At 49.0% G+C, this 15297-nt stretch overlaps 1 long non-coding RNA gene across 1 annotated transcript in view; it reads right to left on the reverse strand.

The window, feature by feature from the left end:
* The window catches only part of LOC110483939 (uncharacterized), a 98349-nt gene that overhangs the window by 18850 nt on the left and 64202 nt on the right, over window positions 1-15297 (reverse strand). The window contains exons 6-7 of the long non-coding RNA XR_014957581.1: window positions 14899-14959; window positions 639-734 (exon numbers count right to left, since the gene is read on the reverse strand). This is a non-coding gene — a long non-coding RNA (uncharacterized LOC110483939). The remainder of the gene's footprint in view (window positions 1-638; window positions 735-14898; window positions 14960-15297) is intronic.

A 15297-nucleotide genomic window follows, 5' to 3' on the forward strand; every position in this document is an offset into this window, starting at 1 on the left:
GCAGAATTCTTGTCTGTGACATTCAGCGATTACCCTGTGAGAAACATTTGGAAAAGATACAGCCCACAGAGGTCAGCAGGAATAACAACAACAGGAATTTCTGAACAAAAATGTTTTTAAAGGCACTCCAGAATCTGTGCCTGAGTGCCCTGTGGGCAACTCCGCTTTGGCACAGGGGGAGCTGCAGCTCAGGGTGGCACTCGGGTCCTGCTTGTGGCTCCCAAGGAGCCAGGGTTTGCTTAATGGGGAAATGGTGAACAAAGCCATGGAGAAAACCTGAAACAACAGCAGATGGGCCATGAGGGCTGTGCTGTGGGTTTTAAAAGGAGGACTTGGGGGAATTTAACAAAGAAAAAAGAAAAGGAGCCTCCTTCATTCCCTTGAAGGCCCTTGAGAGTCAGAGGGAAGGTGACAAACAAAGGACAGCAACCGCCGGTGGTGACAGGAGGAGATTGTTTAGCAAAGCAGTGTGAAGAGCTCTCTCCCAGGCACTGTTTTCAATCCAAATAGCTCACAGCCTGCTGAATTCTTAAGCCATTTTGCTGATCTCTCAGCTGTTCTTCATTGAGAACGCAGGCAGATACTTCAAAGCAAAAAAGCAGAGAGGAAAAATAAATATATATAAGAAACAACCAGACCTGTGTTTAGAATCTATGTAAGATCAGCAGAGGCAGGGAATGCTCACAGGTTTCTTCACCTCCCTTTTGGTACAGGTGTTCCAAGTGTCCTTTCTCCTAAGGAAAGAAAATGGATTTTTTAAAGGGAAATGACATTTACTCTCTGAGAACAGAGTCACAGTTTGGTGGATGATATTATCTGGAGATCTGGATGTAGGATTGCGTATTTTCTGTGCATTCATCATTATGGGCATCTTTCCTCTGGGATTTCTTCTGTTGATAAATCCTTCCCCAGAGGATGTGCCTCTGTGTGTGCACATGCAGGGGTGAATGAAAGATCTCTCTGCTGGCCATGTAGAAGCTGTTTGGGTATCACAGACAAGTGATAAAACAGGAGTCACGTTCCTCTCAAAACTGCTGGAAAGAGCTCAGAAAGAGCAGAGGGCATAGACTTGGAAAAGACAGTAAAGAGTTAAAAAAGGTATTTGGAGTCTAAGTCTTATCTACTCTAAATTTACATCGACTCTGTGAGGTAATATTTAAGCAATCTACTCCCATGCCAAGTTACAACAGCTCCTTCCAAATATCCCAGATCATGAACAGAACCAAGACTAAAAAAAAGATAAAACAACAATAGCAAAAATAGCCAAGTGTGTCCTTTCCCACGTGCCCCTGTGCAAAGTGGGGCACAAACAGTGCCAGGACTTGAGCCATATGGTGAGAGGGTAGGTCTGGACAGGCTACAGCCTCTGGACTTTCTCTTTCATTTGCACCTGACCAAGAACAGAGAAGGACACAGAGCTCTTGTCCCGATGTTCTGGCAAAACTGAAATGAGGTTACTGATCTCCTGCAAGCACAAATGAACATCAATCACCAAACACTCATCAAAGCACAGTCCCTTGGTGTTGTTAGACAGCAAGAATTAAGAGTTTATCAAGCTGGAAAGAGCAGAACCTCGAGGGAGAATGGATTTCATAAGCAAGCAGCAAATCCTTCTCCAGGCGCCTTGGTGCAACTTTGGCAGTGAGAAAATCAAAAGAGCTCCCACCTAGAGAGAAACACACAGGAGTATTCCCAGCAGGCATCTTAGGAAAAGCCCTTGGTGGGAGGAAGTGTCTTGCCTTGCCTCCTCCAGCTTTCCTGAAGCAAAGAGGGGGAAAAAAGACAGGGGGAAATGAAACAGAGAATGATATTTGCATTGCTGCTTATTTTTGCCCTGCAAAACAAATCTGTGTGTGCTGGAGGAATGGTTTGCACTGGCTTGTCAGAAAACCTCTGCAGCTGGGTCAGTCAGTGGGACACCCTGGCTTAGGACAGGCAGGAGGCAGCAAGAGCTGCCTGACACATCCCACAGAGGCACATCCCCAGAGCTCAGCCAGGGCCCAGGGCTGCAATGGAAGCTGCTGAAGGTTGGCAAGCTGAAACTCAGCTGCATCTCACCCTGCTAATCCCATTTTGGAGACTGGAACTTGGCCATGGGGAATGAAAATATGACTGAAGCATTTCTTTATTCCAAGTTTGCCTATCTGCCTTGGAGTCCCACCTCTGGAAAATTCAACTATAAAGGGACAGAGCAATTAGGGTTTTTCCCCAGGTCCTTGCTCATGGTACTGGAAATCCTTGTATTCCCAGCCCTAGGATACTGTTATGTCCTAAAGTGTCCAAGAGCACAGTGACTGCACAGAGATGGGGGATTTCTCTGAGGTCAGGGATCACAGGCTGAGGGAGACCAAGGGATGAGCTGCAGCATCACCCACTGCACCTTTAGTCACCAGTGACCTCTCCATGGCCCCACTTCCCTACCCAGGTGCTCAGGAGGCAGATGTTTAAACCTGCCATCCAGAAAATGTGTTTCCCTGTCACTGTTCATGTGCTGACACTCCTTATGCAGCCACTTTGGAAAGAAATATTCCTATTTTTATGAAAAAGGGCAGGGATGAGCTCAGCCCTCCAGGCCAGAGCTGCTGGGTGCAGGCAACTTCCAACACGTGCCTGTAATGAAGTAGAGAGATGCTCAGGGGAACCCAACATTTTGTTTAATGAAAAAAAGCCCTGCTTCAAGCTTCTGAAGGGTTATTATAAGCTGTGGCGAGATGAAACTCAAGACATAAGTCTCTTTGTATTTAATAATACATGGGATCGATTTTTTCCTGTGGAGAAACTTCAATGAACACCTTTTTTTTTTGTTTAAATCTTTTGTTGCAGGTATTGATTATTCATTGAAAATCTAAACCCCAAAGATGTGACCAAATGATTTCACAAAAAAGGCCTGATTTCTGCTCCAAAGCAGGCATTTCCAAGCAGTGACAACCCTTTTGCTGTACAGATATTGCGACGCTGATGATGAGTTTATAATTAGCCCATACAAATGTGTACACAAATGTACATGACTGCATTTTGGGGGAAACTACTCACCCCCTAAAGCAAAAATGCAGCTACAATACACACCAGGGAAACGCAGCAAGCATTCTGGTCTTAGCAGGTAATTAAAGCAGATTAGTAAAAGTCAATTTATTACCAAACTATCCCCAGAAAGGCTCCCACAAAGCCCCCTTGAAGAGCTGTGACATCCAAGCGATGTCTGCTGAAGAGGCACCAGTCCCTGGCTTTACTATAAATGACTTTGTCACACAGACAGTCCAGCAGGCAATGACTCAAACCGCTGTATTTCTATACCTGATGCAACACGAGGGTGCCATCCTTTTAAATATGTATTTATGCTTCTTTAACATCCCAGATCTCCTCCTGAACACCGGCTGACTGCGAGTCTGGTGGGATTTATTCTCCGAGCTGGAGGGGGGGGTGAAGCAGATTGAGATGCACATGAGACAGGAGGAGGCAGAGGGAGAGAAAGAAAGGAAAAAGATCAATTAACGACCTCATCCCGGGACAAAACAGCACAATTGGGGTCCCTAAAGTCCCCTCAAGTCGGTCGTGGGCGTAAGTGCTGGGCAGGGACGCAGTGCTCTGTGACAGAGCCCAGTTCCAGCGGCCGGGCACGAGTCTCCAGATCACAATAAGGCAGCTTGAAGGTGACAGATTTCATTGTTGAAGGTGATAAAATTCCACGTGGCGCGCTGCAAAACAAGGGCTGGAGCGGAGAGGGAGCAGCGCCGCAGGCAGCGCGGCGGGAGGGAGCGTCCTCCTGCTCTCCTGGCCTGGAAAATCCCGGGGAAGGGCCCGGTGCCGGCCCGGGGGACAGGTTTGCTCTTGCCTGACACAGGGCAGGGGAGGGACTGCCGCGGGTCAGGCCAACCTCGGCATTGCCGCCTGCGCCGTGGGAGCGCCGCCGCGCTGCCCCGGAGCCGCGTCTGCCGTGGGGCACCCGGGACCGCGGGGAAGGAAGGGAAAGGGAAAGGGAAAGGGAAAGGGAAAGGGAAAGGGAAAGGGAAAGGGAAAGGGAAAGGGAAAGGGAAAGGGAAAGGGAAAGGGAAAGGGAAAGGGAAAGGGAAAGGGAAAGGGAAAGGGAAAGGGAAAGGGAAAGGGAAAGGGGAAGGGGAAGGGAAAGGGGAAGGGAGGCAGGATCCTGCAGGATGCACACTGGCCACTGCACTTCTCCTGCCTGAGCTGCCCTCCCCTCATTCCCTCCCATCTCCTGTGGGGGTTACACCAGCACAGGTTTGTCATGAGCAAGGTGTCCCAACAGCTTCAGGCTTTGTTTTCCAAAATAACCCCCGATGCTGTTTCACAGCTAGAACACCTATCCAGCAAAAGCCTGACCTTTGCTGTCATTACCACGTGCCCACTTTGCTGCAGAGTCAAACTCTGTGCAAGGGCTGGGCAAGGACAGGTGCTGACTCCCTGTCACACAGAGGTGCAGCTCAGGCTGGACACTGCTCCAGCCAGGCTGCTTGAAATGCAGGAAGGACTCAGTGGCAGAGATGTGAAAACAACAGGAAAATCAAAGCCTGAGACTAAAGGAGCAATTAAACCAGCCTCAGAATATATTTGAGTCAAATCAATCCATACAAGAATTGCAGTCACGGTGTGCTGGTGCCCACACTTCTCCCTCCCTCCCTCCCTCTTCATTTCCCTCTCTCTCCCTCCCTCCCTCCCCTACCCAGGCTGACATCCAGCCTCACTGTCTGCTTCATCAGAATATGCACAAAGTGCAGTGACAACGCATCTCCTAAGATGCTTTATCAGTTTTTCAAAGTCCCAGTTCATCCTCCTCTTGTGGATCCATTTACATTTTGATGTATTTATTCCCCTCTCTCCAGGCAGGCCCCATGAGATTCAAGTATTTTATTTACAAAGACATTGGGGTTGCAGCTCCTAACAATTAAGTCAGCCAAGATGGAACTTTGCTGGTGCTCACAGATTGATGTGTGAACAGAGAAATTGGCCTTGTCAGCGATTTGGGAGCAGCTTGGGGGGGGCTGGCTCAACCCCATCTCTATAAACCACTCAATAGCTGCTGCAACTGGGAAAAATGAATTGGGGTGGTGGGAGGCACCAATGTGCAGAAAGGAGAGATAACAAGGCAACAGGAGGGATGAATAAAACCAGGAGGAGAAACTTTGCCAACAGGGCTCACCTCCAAAGGTTGGTGCTCCAGAATGGTTTGTACCCCCGGGAACTCGCAGGCTCCTGGGAGCTGCCCCTGCTGCATCTCCCCCATCCAGGCCAGGCACACAAGGCTCCAGCGTGTGTTCCTGTTGGATCCTGTGCCTCCCACCAGGTGAAATACATCCATCAGAGCACCTCAGGCTCCTTAAACACCGGAGCTGAAAAGTCACCTGCCTATTCAGGCCTGTATAAATCTGGTACACTATTGCCTCTCCCTGACAGCAACTTCATCCAGCGCCAGCATTCTTCCCAGCATCTCTGACATTTCAGAATTATATTTAGAGACCTGGATGGGAATTTAATTTTGAAGTTTTCCATGGCACCCTGTCATATAAATATTCCGCAGTGTCTGCCGTCGGGGGTGTCGGAGCGGAGCGAGCCCGTGCCGCTGCCTCTAATTAAACAGGCCCAAGGAAAGGCACTAAAGAGTGCTGGAACCATCTTAAAAGTCAGCACGTGTCTCCCTATTAATTCTCACCCTGATCTTTTGCATAGCGCTATCGCCAGGCTAATTAATCACCGGTGTGAGCTCGAGCATTAATTGGAACAATGAATCATTTTTTTTGTCTGTTCCTGGCCACTTCTAGCCTATAGGAATGCAGCTACTGCCATTACTTTAATAATTATTATAAATATAAAGCCAGCAGCACGCACTACATTTGGTAGGCATTAAAAAAGACGTGGTATTTGGCCTGGGGCATTAACAATCTGGTGCATGTTCAGGGGAGTGATGGATGCAGCTCGCTGACAGTCCGGAAATGTGCTCCCTGAATCACTTTAACTCAGGACACTTTATGGAGGTGCTGGGGAAAGCACAGGTTTCAGGGATCCAGTGTCTGGATCAACACGCTTCAGCAGGTCCTGGCCACTCATGGCTTTTTGGGACTTCCAGGGATGGAAACATCTCCATGAACTGGACGAGGGAGGAAAAGCTGCTGACAGGGCTGTTCCAAGAGATCGGATTATAAATGTATGGAATGACTCGGGTGCATCCTGCATCCTGCCCAGGAAAAGCACCTGCATGCACATTGCCCAGCTGGGATGTGGCACTGAGAGCTCAGGCACTGAGGTCAGAACTCACCTCCAGTGTCAGGCTGGCAGAAGCGCTCCAGGCTTCGGATGCTGGGAAACACAAAGCCACAAGGATGAGAACAGAACTTTTCAGGGAGGAAACAAAAGCTAAAATGTGAACAGCTATAAACCCCCAATTTGTCACCCAGAGGACAGCAAGTATTTCCTTTCCTTGCCAGCCTGGAGGCTGGGGAGAAGCAGAAGTGGCTGAAGGAGAGCTCAAGGTGAGGCCCGTTATTTACTGCTGCTGGTGAATAAGCAAACCCCCACATCATGTTTTCCTCCAGGACAGGAAAAGCTCTGGAGTGTTTAGCAGGCTGGGCAGTTGTTTTCCCCCCTCCTGGGGTGTGTTTTACATGCTCTTCCAGCGAGACACAGTCCCACTATTAATTGTTCACACACATAAAACACATGGAATTCTCCTCCACCCCCACACTCAGACCCAGCAGACCAAGTGGGGGAGGGCTGGAAAGTCACCCACCGAGACAGAGGTGGGAGGAATAACGTAAAAAACATCCAAAAGGATTTGTGTTGGGGTTTTTTTAAGTGCAATATACTTCTCTGCACCGGTTTAAAAGCACAGGCTTGTCTGAACTTCCTAGGGAAGGTGGGAGCATGAGGCAGGAATTGGCAGGCTCCGATCTGGCTGCTTTTCCTTATTATGAGAAAATCCACTCTGGTCTTGTGCGAGGGTATGAATTCTTCATCTCATATTGTGTTTGCACAGAAGCGTGAAATACATCCCGAGCACTGCTGCCATCCCCAGAGCACAATGCAAGAACAACGAGGGCACTGAGAACGGGGCCGCTGCTCGCCCAGGGCTCGGGCTCTGCCCCGCACTCAGCACATCCATGGCACTGAAAAGGAGAGCCCGAGGCACGAATTTCCTCCCCAGTGCTCGGGGGCCCTGGGCTCTGGGCTGTCATCCCTGTGGGAAGCTCCCACCCTCCTTTCCATAAATGTTCCCCCCGTTGCCACTGAATCACCAAATAATCAGGAGATCCGTGGGAAGGGAATTAAAGAGTGGTTATCACGCTGCCGTGTTCTGCTCACTTTATTTGTTTTAAATGACCATGAAAGCAAAGGGGGGGAAAAGAAAACACACAAGTGGAAACTTAATTGAGTTGCTGAAATGTCTTCAAAGGAGCATTCTGGGCTGGATGGCGATGCCTTGGCTCCCACTGGTGGCATTTGCTCACATGAGTGGGCAGCTGATGAGGCAGTTTGGGACCTTTCTCTGAGTGCTCTGTGTCTTCTGCTGCAGGCTCGGAACAGAGGATGGGCACAGACACCCAGCTCTGGGGGCTTGGGGACACTGCATGTCCCAGAAAGGAGCAGGATGGGAGCAGGCTGCAGGTACCCAGTATTGCTTTGGGCTATAAGGGCCCGAGTCCTTGTTTCTTGAGAGGGTTTGCTGCTCCAGGGGGAATATGCATGTTGGGATACAGCTTTTCCCTCCTGGAGCAAAGACCATCTGCCCCAGCTCTGCTTCTGGGCAGGAGGAAGGGGGAACTCGCTCCACTCATCATGGGCACCAAAGTGCAGGCACAAGGTGACAAAACCAACTGAAGTCACAAAGTGGCCTTGGTTAGAGGCTGTCTCAGGATGGAGGTTTGGGAAGGGTTTCCAGAGGGGTTGCAGAGCCCATGGAAGATTTATGGGGCAGGAAAGCACATCAAAGAGCTGGTCCGGGACAGGAGCACGATCAGAGGGACAGGAACAGTGCCACAGGAAAAGAAGAAAACTTGCAATGGAAGTGGCCAGAAGAAAAGGACCCACATGGGGGGAGAAGACTCAGACAAAGAGGGAGGAACTGCCCTGACCAACTGGCTGGAGCTGGAATGTAGGAGAGGGGGCAAAGAAAAGCTAAGATGTGGAAAGGCAGGTCCCACAATCCAGCACAAACCTAGCCACCCACACCTGAGGGAGAAGACAGGGTGGAACCATGTGGGAAAAGGGGGCTCAAGAGATCCAGTGTGGGAGCCCAAGGATCTGACAGGGAACCTGCTGGACCTGCTGGAGCAGCCACACGCGGCTAATCTCCGAGTGGAACAGAACTTGCCTCTGGCTTGTTACACCCCATTTTATTATGAGTCCAATATGCACCCAAGTAAATAAAAATGTGGTCCTCTCTATTCAATCTTCTAATGGATCTTAAAATCTTCTAACATGCAGGAAACTCTATCAGATCCCTTGGAAAGGATCCCTGCATTCTCATGTCTGAGTTCCGAGTCCTGCAAATCCAAACAAAGGCAAATGGGAGGAGGGGGAGCTGAGCTGCTCTGCCTTGCTGTGTGCATCCCTTACACTGGCCCAGCATTGCTCAGAGGAATGGATCAGCTCCTTTCTGATCCGTTTGTCCAGCCTCCTCCCTGTGCATGAGCCAACTCCAGCCCAGCAGTGGTTTTTGGAATGCCCTGTGTCCTGCTCAGTCCCTCCTGCCCCATCTCCATGCCCCAGCTGTTTTGTCAGGTGCCTTCCTATCCCAGGATCTCCCAGGAGCCTGGTGCTCTGAAATCCAGTGAGGAGGGGTACACATCCCACTTGTGCTGGGAAGATAATGAAAAGGGCAGCCAGGGATGGAAAGGGGGATGGAAACCTTCCTGCACACCTCCTGCTCCACTGGCTCTCACTAGGTCAGCACTTTCTGGGAATTACTGCATTGCCAGATGTTGATTGGGCATCTGACAGGAGATGAATAAAGCCAATAAAGCTCTTATTTCTGGCTATAAAAACAATAATGAAAAGCAGACAGGGATGGCAGATACGTTGCCTAAAGCCTTCCTAGGCCACACTGAGCCAAATATAGCAGGAATTACCTTCAGCTGCCCTCCCTTCTTGTTCCCTCCTGCCTGTGTGCCACGAGCAACAGCCCTGAGATGGAGCACTTGGATGCTACTGTGTACAGGCAGAATTCCTCTATTCCTGTCCAAGCTCCCCAGCCAAGACCCTCCTCCAGAGCTGTCTGTGCTGAGCTGACCCCACAGTGAGATCAGGGCTGTGCACAGTAGGGCAGCTCTGGCATCCCTGCACGGGCCAAGTCACCTCCTTTAAATAAAACTCCTCTGCCTGCAGCACAGCACAGGAGAGCTCCTGTTCCTGTGCCAAAGGCTGCCCAGGCCTCTCTCCCAGAGGCACAGCCCTGCCTGTGCTTTCAGCTCCTACACAGCTAAAGACCAAGGTCTGAATATCAACCACTGCCTTTGTGCTCTGCTGTACCAGCCTGGCAATTATTTGGCCAGCTCTGAGGAGTTCTGAAATCCTGAGATGTATTTATGCACAGCTACACAGCTGCCAGCAGAAGAGCTGCCTCTGTCCCTCCCTCCAAACAGTGATACCTCTGCTCTTGGGAAGTGCTGCAAAAGGGGCAAATCGTAGAATCAGAAAATCCCAGGATCCCAGACTGGTTTGGGTTGGATGGGTCCTTGAAGATCATTTCATCCCACCCCTGCTGTGGGCAAGGACACCTTGCACTCTGCCAGGTTGCTCCAAGCCCCATCCAACCTGGCTCTGAACACTTCTAGGGATCCAGGAGCAGCCAGAGCTTCTCTAAGGAACCGGTGCCAGGGCCTCCCATCCTCATAAGGAAGGGTCTCTCCTTAATGTCCCACCTAACACTGCCCTCTGGAAGTGGACAGATCCTATCATGCCCACACCTTCCAACGCCAGGTGGCAGCTGCAGATTTGGAGGGTGAAGAGGATATTTATAAATAATTTATATTTGGTTTATAATCTCATAACCAGGGATCTAAATTAGCTCCCCATGAGAGGTCTTGAACAACCCACAAACCTGAGTGTTGGTGGCAAAGGCATCCTTTGTGGCAAAGGTATCATCCTGCCACGTTGCCATTCTGGGAATGCTGGCACTGCCCTGTGCCCACCTGCCTCTGGATAAACCTGCAGATCCAGCTCAGTCTGTGGCAATCAGAGCAGCCCTGCTCCCAGCTGTGATCCAGGCTGGCAACGGAAAAGAAACATTCAAAATGTGCATTAACACTGTTTTAGGGGAAGGACACCACCACAGGGACAATGTCCAGCCTGGCTGACACACAGCACAAAGCAGAGTTGCATGACTGTGGTAAACTGCAGCTCAGGCCTAGCTCTGATTCATAAAGCCAGGAACAGGAGTTCTTCCCAAACAACAGCACCTTCAGCCCAGAAACTGCTTCAATCCACATGGGAAAACCTCCTGCTGGACCTTGGAAGGCCAAGGAATCAATTCCTGACCCAAAGGCCAGCGAGCTGCCTCAACACCACAGAGCATGGTCTGGTTACACTGGTGCAAACACCTGCACCAGCAGTGACACACACACCTATGCATTTAACATTTCTTTGTTCCCAGGCCTCAGCTGCCAGCATAACAGATTGGGAATGCACATTTAAGGTGGAAAGCATTCCTGGAAACTGGCTGTTCTTCAAAGGCATATTTACTGGATGTTCCAATAGCCACGACTCAATAAGCATACAGCAATATTACACTGGCTAAAAATATCTGGGATAAAAGAAGAGTGGAACTCCCATTGCTGTTTTATTTAATATTTTTATCAGTTATCTGAATGACTCCATATAAATCCTTGTCATGGGAAAGTCTGCAATGCCAATGAGATTGGTGGGAGGGGAACAAGAAGCAGGATTGGGCTATCAATACACTGAGATCTGACATGAGTGAGAGCTGGCCACATGCCAGTGAAACACGATTTAAACAGTCAAACACAAGGTAAGAAATCTGAAACCAGAAACACAGGTTACACTCACAGGATGCTGCCTCCGAAAGGAAGAGTTTGGAAAAGGACTTGAAGGAGTTGGAGATTGTCCATGGCCCTAAAGCTGCCACAAAGGGGGACTGTGATCCCTCGGTGCTGAGAAGGGACAATGGATGATCCCAGCAGGAAGGATTCCCTCTGGCACACAGCGCCAGGAACCTGCTGGAAGGCCATGATCAGGCTCTGTTCCTTCCTTAATGGAGAAGGGGAAAATACAGGAGCAACTCTGCAAAGCCAAACAGTGACTCTGGGGGTGGGAAGTGGAAGGTGACCAGCGCTGACCTGAAGGAGCCCGAGGTGTCAGCTTGTCAAGGATGTGACCGAGACAGGACCTGGCCACTGCTCCAGGCACTGATATGGGATGGCAGTTGGTGGGGAGGACTCTTGGGAACAATGATACCTCTTCCAAGACAATTACCAGTTTAACCTTGAAGTAAAACCTAACAGAAACAGCCATGGAGGATGTCCAGCACTGGAAGAGCTTCCCAGGGCACCAGATGAAATGACAAGGTCAGGTGTTTTCCAGAAAGGGCTGCTCTTTAACTCACCTCTGGGAGAAATTATACAGGGGGTTGGTTACACTATGGAATAATTGGATTACTATTCTGGAGTCTAGTCCTTGCACAAGCTGTTTGGAGCAGGCATCTCTTTGTATTTGAAGGAATGGAGGAAGCCTGTGGAATGGCTCAGGCAGCCTGAAAGACTTTTCCTGGCTGCCTCAAACTCTACACAAGGGGATACTTCTGCTTAAGCTTTACATACTGTAAGTTATAGGCTGTCTCTTCCCAAATTAAGCAAACAGAGATTCCCTCCTGCCGAGCTGAAAATCTCAGTATCAGTTTCTCCAGTCCTCAACAAATCCTCACCAGTCCGGCTCTGGAGAAAATGCATAAAGAACCCCCGTCTGCTCTGAGTTCCAGCTGGGGAGCTGCACGGATATCAGTGAGGTTTCAGGGTGTAACAGAGCAGAAACCAGCTCAGCATGCTCATCTTCTCGAGCTAAGTCTGTCCTTCTGTTTGCACAGATAGGCTCTTCCCTGCATTCCCCCTGCACAGGATGCCAGCCTGGCCACGGCAGCAGCGAGCCGCAAACAGCGGGAGGTCCCGCTTCATCCAGCACCAGCTCCCACATCCCCAACAGTGGCAGCTTTTGTTCTCCTGGTTCGTGTCTGATCTCTCCAGCCCGTATTACATTCCTCCTTCAGGGCCCCCTCCAAAAGTTACTCCACAAAATATGATCCTGCTTTTCTATTTCAAATCCAGACCTGGCATCGGAGCAAAAATAAAAAGCGATCCATCATGGCGCTGATGCACAAAGGTCTTTTTCTATCTCTGCCGTGGTTTGTGCAAGCTGAACTGTCACAAGCTGCTGTTTGGATACACAGTGAACACATGGATTCAGGGAGGGGGATACAAGGAGTGTATTTCCTGGATAAAAAAGTGAATGCATTGAGTAAACTGATCTTACCTGTACAGCTTCCTGCCAAAGCAAGCTGTGAGCTCGTGTCACTGGGTGAGCTCATGTCACTGGGTGAACTCCACTTCTCACTGCTCCCATTCAATGCTGTGTCCCACTTGCCCTGTGTCTTGGCTCCTAAATCCCACGTCATCAGTGGCAACTTTTCCACCATAGACCAGATCTTTAGTGGAGTACCAGGTGCAAGTGTCCTTGGCAGATCCAAGTCTGCCCAGAGAGTGTGATTCCTTCCCTTGGGAGCTACAGTGATTCTAATAATGAAACAATCAACTTCCTGACTGGGAGCTATTGCTTCCCTGGAACAACAGCATTTCAGAGTGAATATGTTATCAGAACAATAAACCAGGCTGTGCACGTCCAGATTAACTTTCCTCTGCTGTTTCCAGGAAGGAGGAGCTGCTGTGACAGCTCCCTGCACATCCCGTGCCTGTGTTGGTGTTTGCTTTGTCTGGAGCAGGGCAGCCTCTTTGAGGGGACTCTCCTGACCTTTGCCAATTACTACAGGCAGGTCCAGGCTGCAGAACTGGAGTCCTTTCAGCCATGGAAAAAGCCCCAGAGACCCACAAAGCCCACATTTGAATGCTCTAAGCAATGGGGCCAGACCAAACTTATCCAAATTAATTCCTCCTGAAGCACTGAGTGGACCAGCACTGGGCATTTCACTTCCCAGATCTCTTCCCTGCACCTTCCTGCTTCTTAGTGCAGGGTGCACCTCTAGGAAGCCTCTCTGCCTCTGCTTGTCTCCCTGCAGGACCTGATGGTGTTTCCCAGACAGCTAACACAGCCCAAATAGCTAAATCTCCCTCCATTCCATTCTGTTCTGGTTTGGCTAAACAAGATTCCCATTAGCAGAAGAGGGAAGGTGGTATGATTAGAGCTCACAGTTTACCCACAGTTGTCAAGAGCAGCTGTGACTGCCCCATCCCTGGAAGTGTTCCAGGTCAGGTTGGAGCAACGTGCTCTAGTGGAAAGTGTCCCAGCCCATAGCAGTGGTTGGGACTAGATGGGCTTTAAGGTCCCTCCAAACCTCACCAGTCTGTGATTCCGTGATTATCCTCTTGTCTGTGAGTGAGTGCAGCCTGCAGAGATCCACACCCTGGGAGCTTGGCTTGGGTCAAAAAACCCTCAGACTTCTCCTGTTTCTGTCAGGCTTTCAATAAAAGAAAAACTAAATAATCTAAAGAAAATCTAAATAAAATTCAGGCTCTGAATAAAAGAAAATCCAGAGCTGAGGTTCAGGAAGGGAATCGTGTGTTCTCATGCTGGAGGCCCTGAAGGAAGGGAAGGTGAATTCCCATAAAGAAATTACCAGGATCATTAAGGATTAATAATTATCTTTGCATCTGATAAGCTATTGGAGCTTTAATTTCCTGCAAGGTTTTTGTGAGCTGTTGTGTGTACAACAAATTGTGTGTGAGCTCAGCCTGGCGTTCGCGGGCTCCGATGACAGCCCGGGTAAGATGTGCTCAGCCACCAGTTATTTTCCAATTAACGTGGAGCTGTGGTGTGATGAGTAATCATGCACAGAGAGGGAATCTTAATTTGCTTGCCCTTAGAACAGGTTACTGGGATTTCTAATGGGTGGCAAACAATTGCAAATCCTAACTAACCAAAATAACAGGGCCCTGGCCAGTGTCAAGTCTAATTTCACTAAACGCCAAGATCATTACATTCTCCTGTAGTGGTTGATTTTGAACTGGCACCAGGAATGAGTTATTCTCACTCCATGGGGATTTCAGATTTCATCTTTGCTTCTATCTTTGATTTATTGAACAGATTTATTTTCTGGGTTAGATGTTCATATTTTTTGCCCTTCTGCTAATGATAAGGTTTGCAGTTCAGTGTCTCACTGGTGAAGGAATCAGGAGTGTGGCATTTGGGTATGCTGGAAGTGCAATTGGCCACCTTTAGACACTTCCACTGGCTCAGAAACACTGGTGTTCTTCCCCTTTGCAGAAATCTCAGTTCAAAAGCATCACTCTTCTCCCAGAAATGAATTCTGCCTCAGGAACTGATTTAAATCAGAGACCAAAATAGAGGAAAAACCACTTTCCTGTTATTTTCACTCTTCCCCTGCTCAGAATCAGAATCTCATGCGACAAATCAGCTGCTACTTACAGAACATCTTCCCAAGCCTGAGCTTTTTTCCTGGAGAGGCTGGAAGAGGAGGGCATGTCCCTCTGCCACTGGGGCAGCACAGTTAGCACATCATTCTGGAAGCTGCTCCCAGTTACCTTCTATCAACCACTACTGGGCAAACATTTATGGTGAGAGTGTCTTAAGGAACCAAAAAATTTAAAAATTAAGGACAACTCTCTCTATGTACTGCAGGCGATTTCTCTCTCCCCACTCTCCCAGTACCAACCTCCCCATCTCCACCCTAAAAACTCCAGTTTGTACCTCCAGCTCTGCAACTGTCACGAAGCATCTTGGTCCAGTCAGGATCATGTTTTCAATCTCCCTGCATAATTTAGCAAGATTTTACTGCCAGAAAGTAATTTCTCTGCAAAAAAAGACCAGTAAGTCTTGCCTGATCCCTTTAGCTCTGTGTAACTGCAAATTTAATGACCCTACATGCTGCTGTGTTCCGTAAATCTTTAATAAAAATATTAAAGAGCCCCAGCAGAGGATCTGCTGCTCAGCCCCCTTTTCACTGACACTGACCCTGAGCTCTGAGCCTCCTTCCCTTTTTATTTTACCCTTTTCAATAATAGATTATTTTAACCTACATTTAGGGAGTTTGGACCATAATCCATCAGGCAAAATTTTCTTAAAGCCTCATGGATAACCAGATAGATT

Source organism: Lonchura striata, chromosome 10 (genome assembly GCF_050655825.1).
Source record: "Lonchura striata isolate lonStrDom1 chromosome 10, ASM5065582v1, whole genome shotgun sequence".
In the NCBI taxonomy this organism is placed as follows: Eukaryota; Metazoa; Chordata; class Aves; order Passeriformes; family Estrildidae; genus Lonchura; species Lonchura striata.